Consider the following 16890-nt stretch of genomic DNA (forward strand, 5'->3'; position numbering starts at 1 on the left):
TAGGGGAAGAGGTGGCTGGTCACTTTTACTGCATATAAAACCAAGCTTCTATCTTTACATCATCAATGCTCTGATCCCCATCTGGCATCAATTGAGATGGATGGCTCTCGTCTTGGGGAGGCTCCATGTTTTGACAAGCTTCTGGGCTTGACCATTACTCCTGATCTGAAATGGAACATGTACATCAAATCTGTTGCCATGGACGCTGGGAAAATGGTGGGATCCTTCTACCGCTCCAGAAGATATCTCACCACTGATGCAATTATCTATCTGTATAAAAGCCAAGTACATCCAAGGATGGAATACTGCTGCCACATCTGGGCAGGAGCTGCTAAAAACAGCCTATCCTGCCTTTACAGAGTACAAAATAGACTTTGTGGTTTAGTGGAGGATGCCCTTTTCTCTTCCCTGCAGCCTCTCTCCCACAGAAGAGACGTTGCGAGCCTGTCTTTGTTTTATCATTATTTCCATGGCAAGTGCTTGTCTGAGCTGCAATCTTTCACGAGAAACACCCATCTGGCTGAAACTACTGTCAATAATTTTCCCCACTCTCTATCTAAACATAGATTCCATGAACAAAGCTTTCTTAGAACTGCACGCCATTGGAACTCTCTGCTGTTCACCTGTTTCCCACCTGACTACAACTTGGATGTCTTCAAATCCAACATAAACAAATTCCTAACAAACCGCTCCCTTAAGAAACTCTATCAAATCTCCAATACTAATGATTACTACTATACTATCTCAGTGATTACTGTACACGCAATAACGCTTATCCCTGAGTGGCCTTCGGGCCTTGATAAGTGGTGACCCCCCCCCATGTAAAAAAAAAAAAAAAAAAAAAAAAAACGGAAACATAATTATCAAAGTATACCTATGCAGATAGATATGAAAAGTCTTTATTAAAGTTTATGCCTATTTCCATTCTATGGAGGGCAGGCGCAAATGCAGACCCCCACAATTTTATTATACTGTCCCTATTTAAGCAAAAACATACTTATCAAAGTATTATGTACATCTATATCAAAAACACTTGTAAACGTTTTTTTTTTTATTTCCATACTTTGTGGACCAGGCACGTATGCAGACCCCACTGTTATATAGGAGTCTTAAGAGGATGTTGTAAGAGAGATTGTTTGTTATGATTTTCATATATATGAAAATGTTCATACTTAGAAGTGTTTAGTGAGGAGGTAGTGTTGAGACAGTCTTAGTGTTCACATTGTAACTGGTAGACCAAAACATGCTCTGAATGTGTAGACATTGAGCAATCTTGTATTAACCTCGTTAAAACTTCCTTGGTTGTTTTTTACCTATGGAAATTATTAACCTGGAATTATTTTTTTTTTTTTTTTTTTTTTTTTTTTAAATGAGTACATATATCATAAGCATTTTTTGTATTTTTTTTTTTTTTTTTTTTTTTTTTTTTTTTCAATATTTAAGTTGGATTTTTCCAATTTAAGTACAAAATATGAAAAGTTTAATTTTTCATTACTTTTCAATTTATTTATTTTAAATTCATCATAAAAAAAACACGAACAAATTTTTTACAAAAATAAGAAAAAGGTATATTAACATTTATCGTAAATATTCAATTAAAAACAATTCTCTTAAATTTTGGAAAACCAAAAAAACCAACCTCAAACATCCATCTCTCACTCTCTCAAACCTACGAGCATTAAATAAACCTTTCGTTAATAAAGCCAATTTAAATTTTTTTTTTTTTTTTTTTTTTTTGATTATAGGGGATTGCCTTAGAGCGTTGTATGTAAAACAAAAATTTTTAAATGATTTTTTTTTGATCTGGTAGATTAGTATTCAATCAATAATATTCTGCAGAAAAAATTGGAAAAGATAGGATGGGTGGGGGGGGGACAGAGCAGTATCAGAACCAGCAACAATTGAATTTAGTGAACAAATTCGTTCATTATTTCCACTTTTTTTTTTTTTTTTCTTAACTTGATTAAAAAAAAATGTAATCTTTGTTTTATTGAAAAAAAAAAATTAAGGCTTAAAATTCATTTTTCAAGAAGTAACAAGGTTTTATTGTGGTCAGAATTTCTAAGTTTTTCAGTTGCTATTTCTGAGCACAATCACAATCATTCAACCCAAAATTCTTTTAATTATATGTAGGGAAAACGTAATGTGCCAAATTTGGAAAATTTAAACAAATTTTTTAAAAATATTTTTTTAAAATTAAACATCTTTCACTTTTAATAAAGAAGCAAAAAAAGAGAAACGACTGAACAAGATTTTAAATATCTGCATATAAAACCTGTTTTAAAATTAACAAAATTAAATAATTTGAATTGATATTCTATTTTCGTGTAAGTGAATTTAGTTTTCTTAGTTCATATCTCAATGTTAGTTTTAAAAATAATGAACTTTAATAACAAATTGACATTATGGGAGTTTAAAAAATTAAAAACTAGCTTGCCTAGGAACTGTGATCCAAAGTAGGTTGTCACAACTTTATTTTTCAGTCCAATATCTCACGTGGATATCCATTTGTTTCTTCTGTTTTTTATTTATTTTTTTATTTAAACTTTCGAAGAGCACACAATATTTACCTTTTACTTTACTCTTTAAGATTTCTAAAAAAAAATATGGCGCAAGTCTGAACACACTAGTATGCAGTTTTCCTTTCACCACATAAACTTGCTAGCAATTGCACTGTCTGGGAACGTCGATCAAAATGTGTCCAACACCAATAAGATAAGACGCATGGTCACTTATAGTTTTCAAAGTCCACAAAATCTCTGCTTGAAGCGTGTCATTTTTTGTAGTGAAATCCAAAATACTTAAAGTTCCAGGTTTTGGCGGAGATGAAATTTCACTCTATATTTGGTTGTCAGCTTGACAAATTACAATTTTATTCTAAAACAAAATTCAACTGAGTCCCGCCGATCCCCGAGGCCTGCGTTCATTTGCCTTGTGTTTAGTGCCAACCATGTGTGATTTTAAGCCACTTTCGCCCATTTTACTCAAAACAAATGTTTTTACACATAACAAAATGCTTGCCGATTATCAAATTTACATTCCCACTTACATAACCCGCTTATATTTGGCTAACCAAGCACGATTAAATGTTATTTTTCTCATTGTTTACGTTCGTTTTAACTTTGACAAAATTAACCAAATTCCATATTCTTAATGCAAGTGAAATTGAGTCACGTAACTGATATCGACAAAACCGGAAATAGTACGATGTCAATTACAGAAAATCTATTTTTTTAGGTATCCCAAACCAAAATTTTATTTTCATTATATCTAAAAAAATTGTGGTCATAGATTTTTGTAAACCATAAACAAAAGAACCAAATTTATTTTGTTAGCTCAATTAGCCATCAAGTTATGATCGTTCAAAGTTTGTCAGAAAGTTGAAAATTTTCTATCATGGTCCAGAAGCCAAATTTCATAGTATGTAACTAAAAATGTAAGCTACTAACAAGTGAAAAATCCTTATAAATGTAATGTCATTTTGTGGTAAATGAAAATTAATACTAATGAAAGCAATAATTATTAGATGAAACCAACATAAACGCTAGGCAAAATCCCACTACCAACGGGGAGGTGTGCAAATATAACATGGAACTGCAACTTTGACTGTTCATATCAATTTCATTTCAATAGCTAATGTATTGAATCTTAGTATGATTCATAATACATTAGAGATCAAGATAATTTTTTTAATTATAAATTGATAAAACCACTCAATTGTGAACCATGTAAAAGCAGTCAGACAATTTGGTAAAAAGGGGGAAAAAAAAAAAAAAGTCAAAAGTATGATACTGAAATTGCTGTAAAAATGTAACCATTAGAGGTAGAACCTTAAAACTTTGCAACTTTACTAATTTTGGGTGAGGAACTAAAAAAAAAAAAAAAAAAAAAAAAAAAAAAATTGCCTTGTTTCTAATAACATTTTTTGCCACAAAATATTTTTACTTTGGGGGAATTTAAACTCGCCAAAAAAAACCAGCAATAAGATTTAGAAATTTGTTATACAAAAAGTCATAAGACTTTTGAAGTATTGAAAAACTTTCAACTCAAAAGACGAGTAAACAAGATATTTTATAGGCAGAGGTCTTACTATAATTCCTTTCCTAATATATTTCTCAGAATTCTTTCATAAGCTTCTGCTATGGTAGATATATTGAGAACACTGCAAATCCTACCATCACTTGAAACTGGCATTACCTCAAAACCCCATCTGTAAAACAAATGCTGACTCTACCTGTGCAATATCATCTGACAAAGGTCATCAAAAAAACTTTATAAAAATCCAATGTTGGTTTTATTAAAATTTATATTTTCTTACGCAAACTTTTCAATAAATGTTTTTACAATTTTGATAAATGTTTTGATTTTCAAATGGCGCTCGTCCAGTTTAGACAATTAATGGATGTCATTTTCTGTTTTTAATAAAAATATATATACGTTTCATGAAAAACATTCCCGTTTTCATTAATTAAATTAAAACATTTTCAATGAAATAATTCCAAATGTTCTTTCACTTTCTTTTTACTTTTTTTTTCATAGTTCTTTCTGGAAGTAATTAATATCTAGTTTAATTTGTTATTTATTTCTAACTTCGGTCATACTTTAAAATGCTGATTTCTCCCTCAGATTTTAACGATAGGTGCATGAAAAAAAATGGTGTCTCCATTTTTGGCAATGAACTGTAGAAGTACCGTCTTGGCAATTATTAAACAAAGAAATGATTTTTACAGTGAAATTAATTTTTTCATTTACGCGCCACGTGCACATAACTTAATTATATTTTCAGTTATTTCTTATTATACAGTGTAATCAAAAAAATAATTTTAAATCTTCAAATTTATCAAAAACGCCCAATAGAACAAACAAAAAAATGCACATTTTACATGAAATTGTTGTTGTTGTTTTTTTTTTTTTTTTTTTTTTTTTTTTTTTTTTTTGCATTGGAAAAAAATACTCTGGACATCTAGTCATGAAATTGTACAGATGACGAGTTTGAATGCAAAACATGATTAACGCCATTTCCAAAATTATAAAAATATTTGCCTTTTTATTCATTACTAAAGTTCAAATTTTCTCGGCAATTTTTTTTTAAATTTATTAAATTCATGCATTTATTCTTTTTGCAGATTGATATCCTCATCTGCAAAGTTTTTGTTTCGCCATGTTTGAACAAACTTATCCTTTGACCTTCTTCAGGAGATTAACCAGCATTCCTATTCAGTATCCATTAATGAAGATGACGAAAACAATCCACAAAAAGAATGCATTCATTCTTTTTGTAGACTTCTGTCCTCTTCATTAATGGATACTGAATAGGAATGCTGGTTAATCACCTGAAGAAGGCCAAAGGATAAGTTGGCTGAAATGTGAAACAAATACAAGGACAGCAGTCTGCAAAAATTATGAAGCCTAATCTTAAAGAATTCCAAAAATAAAAATTTTTTTTAAGGAAAGTTTGCATGAAGCATTGCTAGTAAATGTATAAGGTTATTAAGCAATGTAGAATATATTTTAAAAAAAAAAAAAAAAAAAAAAAGTGATCTGTTGGAGTTGTCTCTTAGACCATGTAAAAAAGTTATAGTTTCCTTTGTCTGTATAAGATATTTTGTATACATGTACATTTCAGTCTCAGAAAAATTCCTGTTCAGCTTGTATAGAAGATTGTGATTATGCCTCAGAATATAAATAAAAGCAGGTATTTTTGTCTGTATGTTAAACGAAAACATGCTTACGTGTTATTTTGTTTTTTTAATTTTTTTTTTTTAAATACCTTCTACCGTATGAATCCAATTAAAAACAAAAGGTTTTATTTGATGCTTAACTTTCAGAATACTGGTATGTTAGTGATGCATGAACATACAGAATAAAGGTCTTAAGTATTATTTGGATTCCCTGACCTGTGGTGCACTGATTAGAGTACATGGAAAAATCAGTTGTAAAAGTGATCTTCTCAACTAGCTATAACCACTATCAACAATGTGCCTTAATCTAAATACAGATTCCATGAACAAAGCTTCCTTCCCAGAACTACCTGCATATGGAACACAAGTGTTCCATATGCAGGTAACCTGCTTCCCAACCGATTACAATATGGTAGCCTTCAAGTCTATTGTCAACAAGTTTTTGTTGAGCTGTCTCCTTAAATAATCCAAATCTACATTATTAATGATTACTATACTCTAAATTACCACCTTACATTTATTAACCCTTATCCTCGAGTGACCTTTGGGCCTTGTTAAGTGACTACTTTATTTAAAAAAGAAACACACACACACCTTAGTTTCTTTATCCAATCATGGCTGACAGAATGAGGGCATGCTATCCCCTTCAAGTAAATAATCCTCACCTGAAGACCTTTAACGTTTATAAATTTTTATCTTTGTATATATTTTTCAAAACGAAAACAAACCAAAAGCATGTAAAAAAAAAAAATGACAGCTTTTTTTTTTATTTTATATATAATGCATATACTCAAAATTATTGAAGACATTTACCATTTTCAGTATATTACATAGTAAGTCCATATTTACTGATTTTTATGTGAACTAGGCTGAGTGTTTGGAGGTGTGTTAAGCAAAAAAAAAAAAAAAAAAAAAAAAAAAAGTGGTAGTAGGCAGGCAAGCTCGAATCTGTACTGCAATCGAAAAGGGATGATTTTACAAAAATATTGACGAAAAGTACCCCTCCCCCCCAGAAAAAGGCCCAGTTGAGGGTGAAGGAATTAGCCAATTTGTCATCCGAAGGGTCAAGCTTCAAAATGATACCGATCTCATGAAAATCTGTCAAGTTTTAGGTAGACATACATACATTTAAACAGACAGGTGAGATTTATATTCTAGATGGTTTTGAAAAATATATATATGAAGATTTAAATAGTTTTTGTTTTTTCCAATTTAAAATTACTTTAGGGAATATTTCTTTTATGTTCTTCATTTATCCACCGTTCTGCTGGCCTGTTTCCCAGTTGAATATAACATAGTAGCCTTCAAATCCAATGTAAACAAGTTCTTGTTGAGATGTCCTCAAAAATAAAATTCTACCCAATTCACACCATTAACTATTACTACACTACCACTTTACATTCGTTAACTCTTATCCTTGGGTGGCCTTTGGGCCTTGATAAGGTGATTCCCAAGTAAATAAAATAATTTTATTTAGCTGGAAATTCTTCACCTAGTGAATCAATTTTTGTGTAGCTGTGACTAGACTCAAGATGACTCAAGTATTTACCCCTAATGCTCGTCTATCAATTGCTGTAGCTTTTACAAGGGGGTTATCACATATCAAGGCCCGGAGGCCACTTGAGGATAAGGGTTAAGGTATGTATTGTAGTCATTGGATCAGTTGCATAATAATTGTTTGCATTGGTGATTTGGTATAATTAGATTATTTTACAAGGACAGTTCAATAAGAACTTATTTATGTTTGACTAGAAGATAATGATATTGTAGTCAACTGGAAAGCAGACCAGCTCCAAAGTTCCACAGGCAGGCAGTTCTAGGAAACTTTAGGCTTTGATAAACTGAGGGAATTTACTGATAGTGATTTTGGCTAGATGATTTTTTTGTGAATGATTGGCAAGGGTGGAGTTCAGTCAAACACTTGCCATGAAAATAGTGATAGGCTTGCAACATCTTTTCTGTGGGAAAGATTGCAAAGAGAAAAGGGGCATTATCAACTAAGGTTACAAAGTTTGTTTTGAATTTTGTCAAGACAGGATTGGTGTTTCACGCAACTTCTGTTTAGATGTAACAGTACTCCATCCTAGGACATATTTATCAAGTAGAGAATTGCATCAGCAGTGAGATCTACTTGAGCAGTAGAATGATCTAACCATTTTTCTAGCAACATTGGCAACAGATTTGATGCATGTGCTCATTTCAGACCAACAAGCTTGTCTAAACATGGAATGTCCTCAAGGAAAGAGTCGTTCATTTCAATAGAGACCACAGCGTTAGAAAAACTCTTCTGGACAGTGAGTTACCATAACCTATTCAAAGATAAAACCATTTTGATTTTAGCTTTCTGAATTTTTGAGATGAGGATTTTTTTTTGGACTACTGTTCTCATCTTGAGTATCATTTTTGTAATGTTTCAGTTGATGTAACCTCCAACTTTCTTTAGGTGTATCTTGTGTGCGTGTGTATATATATATATATATATTAGTGATATTTATAACTAGAAATAAAATAGGTTTAAGGCCCTCAAAGTTTGTACTAGAACTGTCCAGTGATTAGAAAAACCAATGGTAAAAGTTACCTTTTCCTGAAGGTTCAATTCTCAGTGTGGGTAACCAAAAAATACAATTACGAATTACTTAGAACCTCTATCTATAGAAACATTCCCAAGTTTGACAAGATACCCTGAAGAAGGTCAGAGGTTACATCAACCAAAACGTAAAAATGACACGCAAGATGCGAACAGTAGTTCAAAGAATCCAAATAAGTAAATTTTGATTAAGTCCTTAATGTCTAAAAGAACTTTTAAATGTACTTGCACCCAAGATATTTTCTGTATAAAAATCATTACCTCATAGAATGAGGAAGTAATGGGACTGACATGCTTGGGAAAAGTAATTTCCTTACTGTTATCTTCAGTAGTTAATTTATGGATGACTGAATCAAAGTAATCTATCGTTATTGTATGAAGATTATTTTCACCCCTCACTGATTCAGTCATCCATAAATTGACTATTCAAGATAAGTCAGGCAATTCAAAGAGGTTTTATTTGGAGCCCATCTAGGAAAATTCATTTTCTCAAGCAAGTTGGTCCCATTGTCAGTTGAAATCTGGGTGTGCCTGAAACTGCCCTCTACATGTCTGCTCAAGGGCTCTCAATCTGGTCCAAACTATGATCAGTCTTCAATGGTGTTCAAACTCCAACTATTCACCTCTTTAGTTCCAAATACATGGAAAATAACCGTTGTAATTTCAATATAGAAAAGATTAGTTCATCTATCTGGTAAGTATAGTCTAGTTTCTCAAGTATGTATTTTATGTAAACTTCTTTTAAGTTAATTAGAAATCACATCCACAAGTATTTATAAAAAAAAAAAAAAAAAAAAAAATGGTATAAACCCTAAACATAAATATTTTAGAAATTATTGATTTTATTTCCTGCTTTTTGTATATCTGAACCTAATGAAGGCAGCCATCTTAAACTCTTGATGGCTCCTCCTTTGCATTCTTTTTTGAGAAGGAGGGCTTTCTCCTTCAAAAAACATTTTTGCACCAACATAATATTACGTTTATGTTTTTGAGATGAGGATTGGTTATTTGGATTCATCAGACTACTGCTCTCATCTTGAATGTAATTTTCACAATGTAGAACTCTGAAATGTATCTATCAAACTTGGAGATTTGGATAGAATTTTGAATGGAACCCTTTATTTACTTTATGGGGGTAGCATGCTCTTGTTCCATCAACCATGACAGAATAGAGGTCCTAAGTAATTCGCAATTGCATTTTTTGATCACCCACACTGAGAATTGAACCATCAACCTTCAGGAGAAGGTCAATTTTACAACTGATTTTCCAAATACACTAACCACTGCGCCATGGCTGACAGAATAAGAGCATACTACCCCTGTGAAGTAAATAAAGGGTTCCATTCAAAATTCCAGAGTTCGACAAGATACACAGGAAGATTGGCAGTTACATCGACCAAAACGTGAAAATGGACGTTCAATGAATCCAAATATTTTTTATTAATATTTAGCAGTAAGTTTGTTTTTTTTTATGTGAAAAATCTTATGAAAAATAAATTTTCTGAAGATTTATATCTTTCATCGTTCGTTTTTGTACCTTTTTTCTGATGGGGGTTTTTTTTTTTTTTTCAGCATTGTTACCATTCTTTTAAGAAAAAAAAATTTTTTTTTCTCTTTTATGACAGTTCTCTCTGAAAACTGAGAATCCCTCTCACCCCATGAAAAAATAAAGAAAAATCTGTATGCGTACCCCTTTCTCTTGGCCAATGATGCCACCAGATTTGTTCGCTCTGGGTTTTAATTAACCGCTGGGACTGGGCTGTTTCTTCGTGTGGATTCAATGGCTTGGAACTGAGTGAGACTTCATGATCAGAAGAGAAAGAATCAGAAAGATTTGCACAAAATTTGTTAAATTATTTCTAAAATATGGGTTGACATTTGTATTAGATATTACATTTATCTTTAATAATTATGTCTTTCATTTATAAGTGTTTAATATGAATATGTGCATAATACCAACTTTGTAGGAGTTGCTTGTGCAGTTTTTAAGTTTTAGCTGAACATGCAAACAACTTATGTTCAGCACTTTGTAAACTGCACAATGTTCATAAGTGTGTAAGGACAAAAAAGTGTATATTTTCACCAAATTCACTTTTCAAAAAAATAATACAAAAAATCTTTTAAACCTATTTAAATGCTTACCGAAATAAACGTTTTCAAAAATGAGTTAAAAATAAAAAAGAAATATTCACCGTAAGATTTTTTTTTTTTATTCAATTTTCACCCCAAACAAGGCACAGTGCCACTTTGAAGCAGGGGGCTACTATTATGGAATTAATTAGCGGGGTCATTATGAAGGGAGAAGAGTAGAAAGATGTTTGTTAACATTACACTTGAACTTCTGCATATCATTGCAGTTGGGAAAGCAGAATCCCGGAAGGGAGTTCCAAAGACCCGCAGTTCTGGGGAAGAAACTATTGGAGTAAAAGGCTTTCTTGCACCTAGGGATCTCCACTGTAAAGGGATGAGACTTAGTAGCTTGTCGGGGAGGTACAAGTGTTTGCAGTTCGTCAGAGCATTCACCATTAAAGTATTTGTAGAACAGGCAGAGGGATGCAACATCTCGTCGATGGGACAGAGGTTGAAGCCCAGATGACAGTTCAGGACCTATCAGGTTTGCGACTCTTTTTTGAACCCTGTCCAGGAGCGAGAGACAAGCAGCAGATGCACCAGCCCAGATGTGACAACAGTACTCCATACATGGGCGAATGGTTGCCTTATAGAGGTATAGGATACTGGCAGGCGTAAGTAGTTTTCTAGCACGGTAGAGGGAGCCAACCTTCCTTGCAGCAGCCTTGGCAATGCTCTCAATGTATCTATTCAGATAAAGATGGGCGTGAATGCAAAAACTAATATTTTTGAGTAAACACAGCAACAGTCATATCATGACGTTCAAAATTTATGTACTTAATGTATCCAAGAGATGAAGTGGTTCATGTATGCGTAGATGTTAAAATCGTTTAGGAAGAGACGACTTTACATAAGCACCCTCACTTTCAGATTCTGTGGTATTAAGGTAGAAATACGAACATCAAGAGATAAGAGCCAGCAGAACCTAATCAATCACTCAGCTGGCCAAGCATTTTGGTCAAGGATGTCTCACAGATGATGATGAAACACCAAACAAGCCTGCCACAAAAATAGCAAGAAAGAGCCGACAGAAATATACCAAGACCTTCCAAAGGATGAACCTTGAAAAATGGGACCAACATCAGCATGCAAAGTATTTTCTGGGGGAACTCTCTCACAAATACATAGACAAGGAAGGTTCCTTGGAATGGCTCAAGAGGGGAGCCCCCCACCCCCACCACAATCATGAAAGGGTTATAATGGCTGCTCAAGATGACCAATTCATTCAAAAAGATGGCAGGTCTGAGTAATGACAACAAATGCAGGTTCTGACACATAAAATTGGAAAGTGTGAGTCATCTGGTATCAAGTTGCAAGGTTCTTTTGGAGGATGGCTACTACACAGCAAGACATGATGGAGTATGTAAGTACCTCCACTGGACCATCTGTAAAAAATAAAATATCCAGTGCTGCAGCAAATCCTGGGAACATCAACCTGAAAGAATAGTTGGAAATGACATATACCATATATTATGACCATGTAATCCTTACAGCCACCTACCTTGAAAATGCTGCTGTCAAACCTGACATAGTTATATAGAATAAGTCAGAAAGAGTGGCAAGCTCGATTGAAGAGAGAGGCCTGAACAGAGCAGAAAGGGAGAAACAGACCAAATATCAAGGTCTCATGTATGATATGAAAAGAAACTGGAATCTTAGGGAGATATCAATCATAACAGTTGTTATAGGTGCTACAAGGCTTATGAAGAAGAACCTGAAACCTCAATATGGTTTCCGTTCTGCTAGATCTACAGCAGATGTGCTTACAGTTATATCGCATAGGATTAGCAAATCTCTCGACGGTGGCGATCTTTCTAGGGCAATTGCTCTTGACATATCTAAAGCCTTTGATAGGGTATGGCATAAAGGTTTACTTCATAAGATCGTTAGCTATGGTATAGCTGGAAAAGTCTTCTCAATTATTAAATCATTTCTTTCTGATAGGTTCATAAGAGTAGTAGTTGAGGGGCAAAAATCAGAAGCTCACAGTATTAATGCTGGTGTCCCTCGGGGATCCATCCTGGGCCCAACTCTTTTCCTGATCTACATTAATGATCTTCCAAATCACATCCTTACATCATTTGTAGACATTTATGCTGACGACACTACCATTTATGGTACCACATCTAAAAACGACCAAGTTCTCTCCAATTCTCTCTCCTCTAATCTTGAGCACGTAGTACAATGGGGAAAGGAGTGGCTGGTTACTTTTAATGCATCTAAAACCAAGCTTCTCTCTTTACATCACCAACATTCTAATCCACATTTGGCATCAATTGAAATGAATGGCTCTCGTCTTCAGGAGGCCTCAAGTTTTGACAAGCTTCTGGGCTTGACCATTACTCCTGATCTTAAATGGAACACGTACATCAAATCTGTTGCCAAGGCCGCTGGAAAAATGGTGGGATCTTTCTATCGATCCGGTAGATATCTCACTGCTGATGCTATTCTCTATCTATATAAGAGCCAGGTACGTCCAAGGATGGAATACTGTTGCCACATCTGGGCAGGAGCTGCTAGAAAGGACTTGTCCTGCCTTGATAGAGTTCAAAATAGACTTCGTAGCCTCGTAGGAGATGTCCTTTTCTCCTCCTTGCAACCTCTATCTCACAGAAGAGATGTTGCGAGTTTGTCTCTGATGTATCGTTATTTTCATGGAAAGTGTTCGACTGAGCTTCAATCTATGGTCCCCCCTCGCCAAACTTTCACAAGAAACACTCGTCTAGCTGTAAACAGTATCAATAATTTCCCCCACTCTTTATCTGTGCCTAAACCTAAACGTAGATTCCATGAACAAAGCTTCTTTCTTAGAACTGCACGCCTGTGGAATTGTCTTCCGTTTTCCTGCTTTCCGGCTGACTACTGAAACAAAAATGTAGTAGGCAAAAAAAATAAATGTTCTGTCAGCAACAGTACAACTTCAAAATAGTCAATATCGCCCACCTCCAGAAGAGAGGGAATTCCTGTCCGTGATAACTGTGGTAAAAGAAGACACACTCCAATCGCCAGAAACACCCACACACACAATTTGCAGGACACTCCGACTCGTCTCTAGCCTCCTGCTTTTATAGTGGCCGGGAATTATCCATTTGCATAATCACATGAGAAAGAAACGTGATTTTCCGAGAGTTGCATGGGGTAAATGCTAATAAAAACCCCCGGACGCCATCTTGGAATTCTCTTTTTCCCCCCAACCGGTGACACAACAGACGTACCCGAGGTAAGCTCTTTTTCCCCTCATTTTAGTTATTACTACTTCTGCTACACTCCCCCCTGATCTCATGATCACAAATGGGGCAGGGGGGCAGTCGTCTCTGTCTGGTACTTCTCCGAAGAACCGGAGGCAGCACTTCCTCCCTGCCATCCTCCTCATCGCCATTATTGCCACCAGTCTGCTCCATAGGCGGTGTTTCACAATCAGGGCAGGGGGGCAGTATTCGTCTCTGTCGAGTACTCCTTCGTAAAGGCAAGACGGGTGGTCCTTCCTCCGCTTCTTCAGTATGTACATTATATGGCTCAAAATCCTCTCCGTCGTCCTGCATCGTACTCTCTGTCTTTTCAGAAGACATCATACTGTCTGAGTCTCCCTCTTCCTCCAATGTAACAACATAATGGCGAGGGCGCAAATCCTTCATGTGACGAGGCACACCGTCCACCAAAATCGACTGAGGGCTGATCACCTTGGTCACCTCACCCTTGCCGAACCTCGTGGTACATCGATTTTGCAGTCTTTTGACCCATACGTGATCTCCAACCTGGTAAAAGCTGTTCTTGGGACCTGGGGACGCAGTTGCGAGATTGGTCTCCTTTACTCGAACTTCGTATTGATAAATCCTGTTGGCAGGCGCAGTGGAGGGAGATGTGTCGTCTCTTGGTGTGATGTTATACCAGTAGACAGCCTCCTGTATGGGACAACACATTCTAGCCGCTATTCGTTTCACTGTACGGTGACATCGCTCCGCTATGCCATTCCCGGCTGGAGCGTATGCACAACGGAATCGCAAGTGAACTCCCCATTTACATGCAAATGCTTGGAACATATTGCTGCAGAAAGCTGTGTCATTGTCTAAAAGGAGTTCATGCGGCGTGCCACGCTCGAGGAACACTGCCTCCAACTGATGAATCACGCTTGCCGAGTTCTGCCTTGCCAATTTCCTCCAAATGGAGAAACGCGATGGACCACAGTCTGTTAAAGTTAAAAAATGGAAAGTGCCATAATGCGTGATATCCATTCCAATTCTCTGCCAATTCTCGTTAACTTCCAGCTTTCCCTTTTCCCACCTGACTGGCGCTGGGTCAATGGACTGACATTCCTCGCATTTCTGTATGACCGTTCTGACAGTTGCTTTTGTCGTGGTTGGACATCTTCTCCTGACAAAGTAGGTAGTGCGTCGCACCCCCAGATGTCCGCTATCTTTGTGAATAGCCATGATTTGACTCTCATTCAGCTCGTCTGTGTGGACCGCGCCTATCACTGGGTCAAGACCGTTTTTCTTTTTCATTGCCTCAAACCACCGCTGTGGCACTCGTGTCAGTCGGTCAGCAATGTTTCGTGCTGATGGAACCAGCGTCACATCCACTGTCAGCCCGTACTCTTTCACGAGCTCCTTAAGAGTGCTTAATCACCTCCTAATAAGCATCTCACTTGCTGCTTTGGTGCGTACTCGCGCCTTTCCAGTTAGCGTGTCCGAGACCCAATGGTATACACAAACAGAATCTGTCTTTATGTGTAGCACCTTGCTCTGCCACTGGAGAGCCAAATTGATGCCTTTCAATACGGCATCCAGTTCAGCCAAGTTGATATGTTGAGAGTCATCTTCAGGTCGCAGCCAACATGCATCTTCCAACACAGTTTCACACATCTCCAAGGCTGCCCCAATTGCTAGGGAGCTAGCATCGACCCATACATTCAGCTCTTTGCCGTCCACACACCAATTTCCCTGTGCCGGATCGTTCTGCTGCGCAGATTTTAAGGTTTCGAACATCATACGATGTAGTACGGCGTCCCTTGCTTCATCATCCCAGCCCTTCGTTACCGAACTTACTCTCCTTCTGAGTATTCCGCAAGCCACACGAAGCCAACCGCACACCGGAAAGTGCCCGACAAGTCGACCACACAGGGAAAAGATTGTTCGTCGCGTAACAATACTGGGAGCCTCCGGAATTGCATTTCCTCGCTTCCACCGCAGTTCATTGCGTTCCATCCTGACTGCCAATCCCAGCACCCGTGCACCGTCCTTCAACTGCTCCGGGTTCTTGCACTCCAACCCGAACTGCGCGAGGTGTTCTCTCACACGGGTCGCGGGCACCACGTCTTCATTGACAAAAATGTCATCAATGTAAGCAGATGCTGCGCGGCTTATAACTTCTTCCTGAGATAGTACTTCGCTGACAATTGCTCTCATTATCAAGGGAGCCACATTCAAACCAAACCCCAGACGGGTCAGACAGTATTTTTTCCCATCGATTTCCACAGTCTGGTATGGCCACAGTGTCTCATGGACCTGGACTTGTAGGTATGCTCTTCTGAGGTCCAGTAGAGACACGTTAGCACCTTTTTGTCTCCACTCACGCAGCTTAGCCGCACAAACATCTGCGTTGGCCGTAAATGCGTCTACATAATGATTTAGCTCCCGGTAGTCCATCACCGGGCGCACTTTGGCTTTGTTCTGCTGTATCACAGCCATCAGGGGAATTAGACCTTTGGGAGGTCCCAATTTATCCTCTGGGTATGGCACGAGCCAACCATTATCTATCCAGGTGTGGAGCTCCTGCGTGTATTCTTCACGAATTTCTGCTGGCACTGGGTACTCTGACACTCGATTATGCAGCCTTTCAGGGGGGTGGTCCACAGACCATTTCCACGATGCGGTCCACGTTCGGTTTTGATGGTCAAAGGTAGCAGTGAAATCTGGTTCATCGATAGAAATGGCTGCGCATTTAATACTTTTCCTGGCGCCCAGCCGCACTGATCCTGTAGGCTTGAAACGACACCTCCTAGAGCTTTTATGGCGTCGATCCCTAGAAGCAAGTAAAATCCCAGTGGCTTGCCATGCACCACCAACACATCGACTCTGGCAGACACACCTTCATCAGTGGATACAGAGACCGTTCCAACACCGCAGCACGCATGGGACATTCCACCAATTGTGTTGACATTTACGTTTGTTTTTCTCCAAGACCGGCACCGGTCTGCATGTAAAATTTTCCTGGAGCATCCTGTATCAATAAGCGCCAAACATCGCGTCCCGTCAATATGGATGCTTATCACCGGGAGCGTCGTGTTCACATCTTGGTTGGGAAGGAGACTGGCGCTTATGCGTCCTCCCCTTGCTCGTTTCCCGAGCAGTTCCGAGCCCAGTGTCCACTCTCACCGCAACGGTAACACCGTGTTCCACGTTTTCGACAGTCCCTTGCAAGGTGGCCTTTAACATTGTATTTGAAACAGGTCACGTTAACAGGATTATTCTGGGCCCTGTTGTTGGGTGAGCG

Source organism: Euprymna scolopes, chromosome 1, assembly GCF_053919585.1.
Source record: "Euprymna scolopes isolate OS-2025 chromosome 1, ASM5391958v1, whole genome shotgun sequence".
NCBI lineage: Eukaryota > Metazoa > Mollusca > Cephalopoda > Sepiida > Sepiolidae > Euprymna > Euprymna scolopes.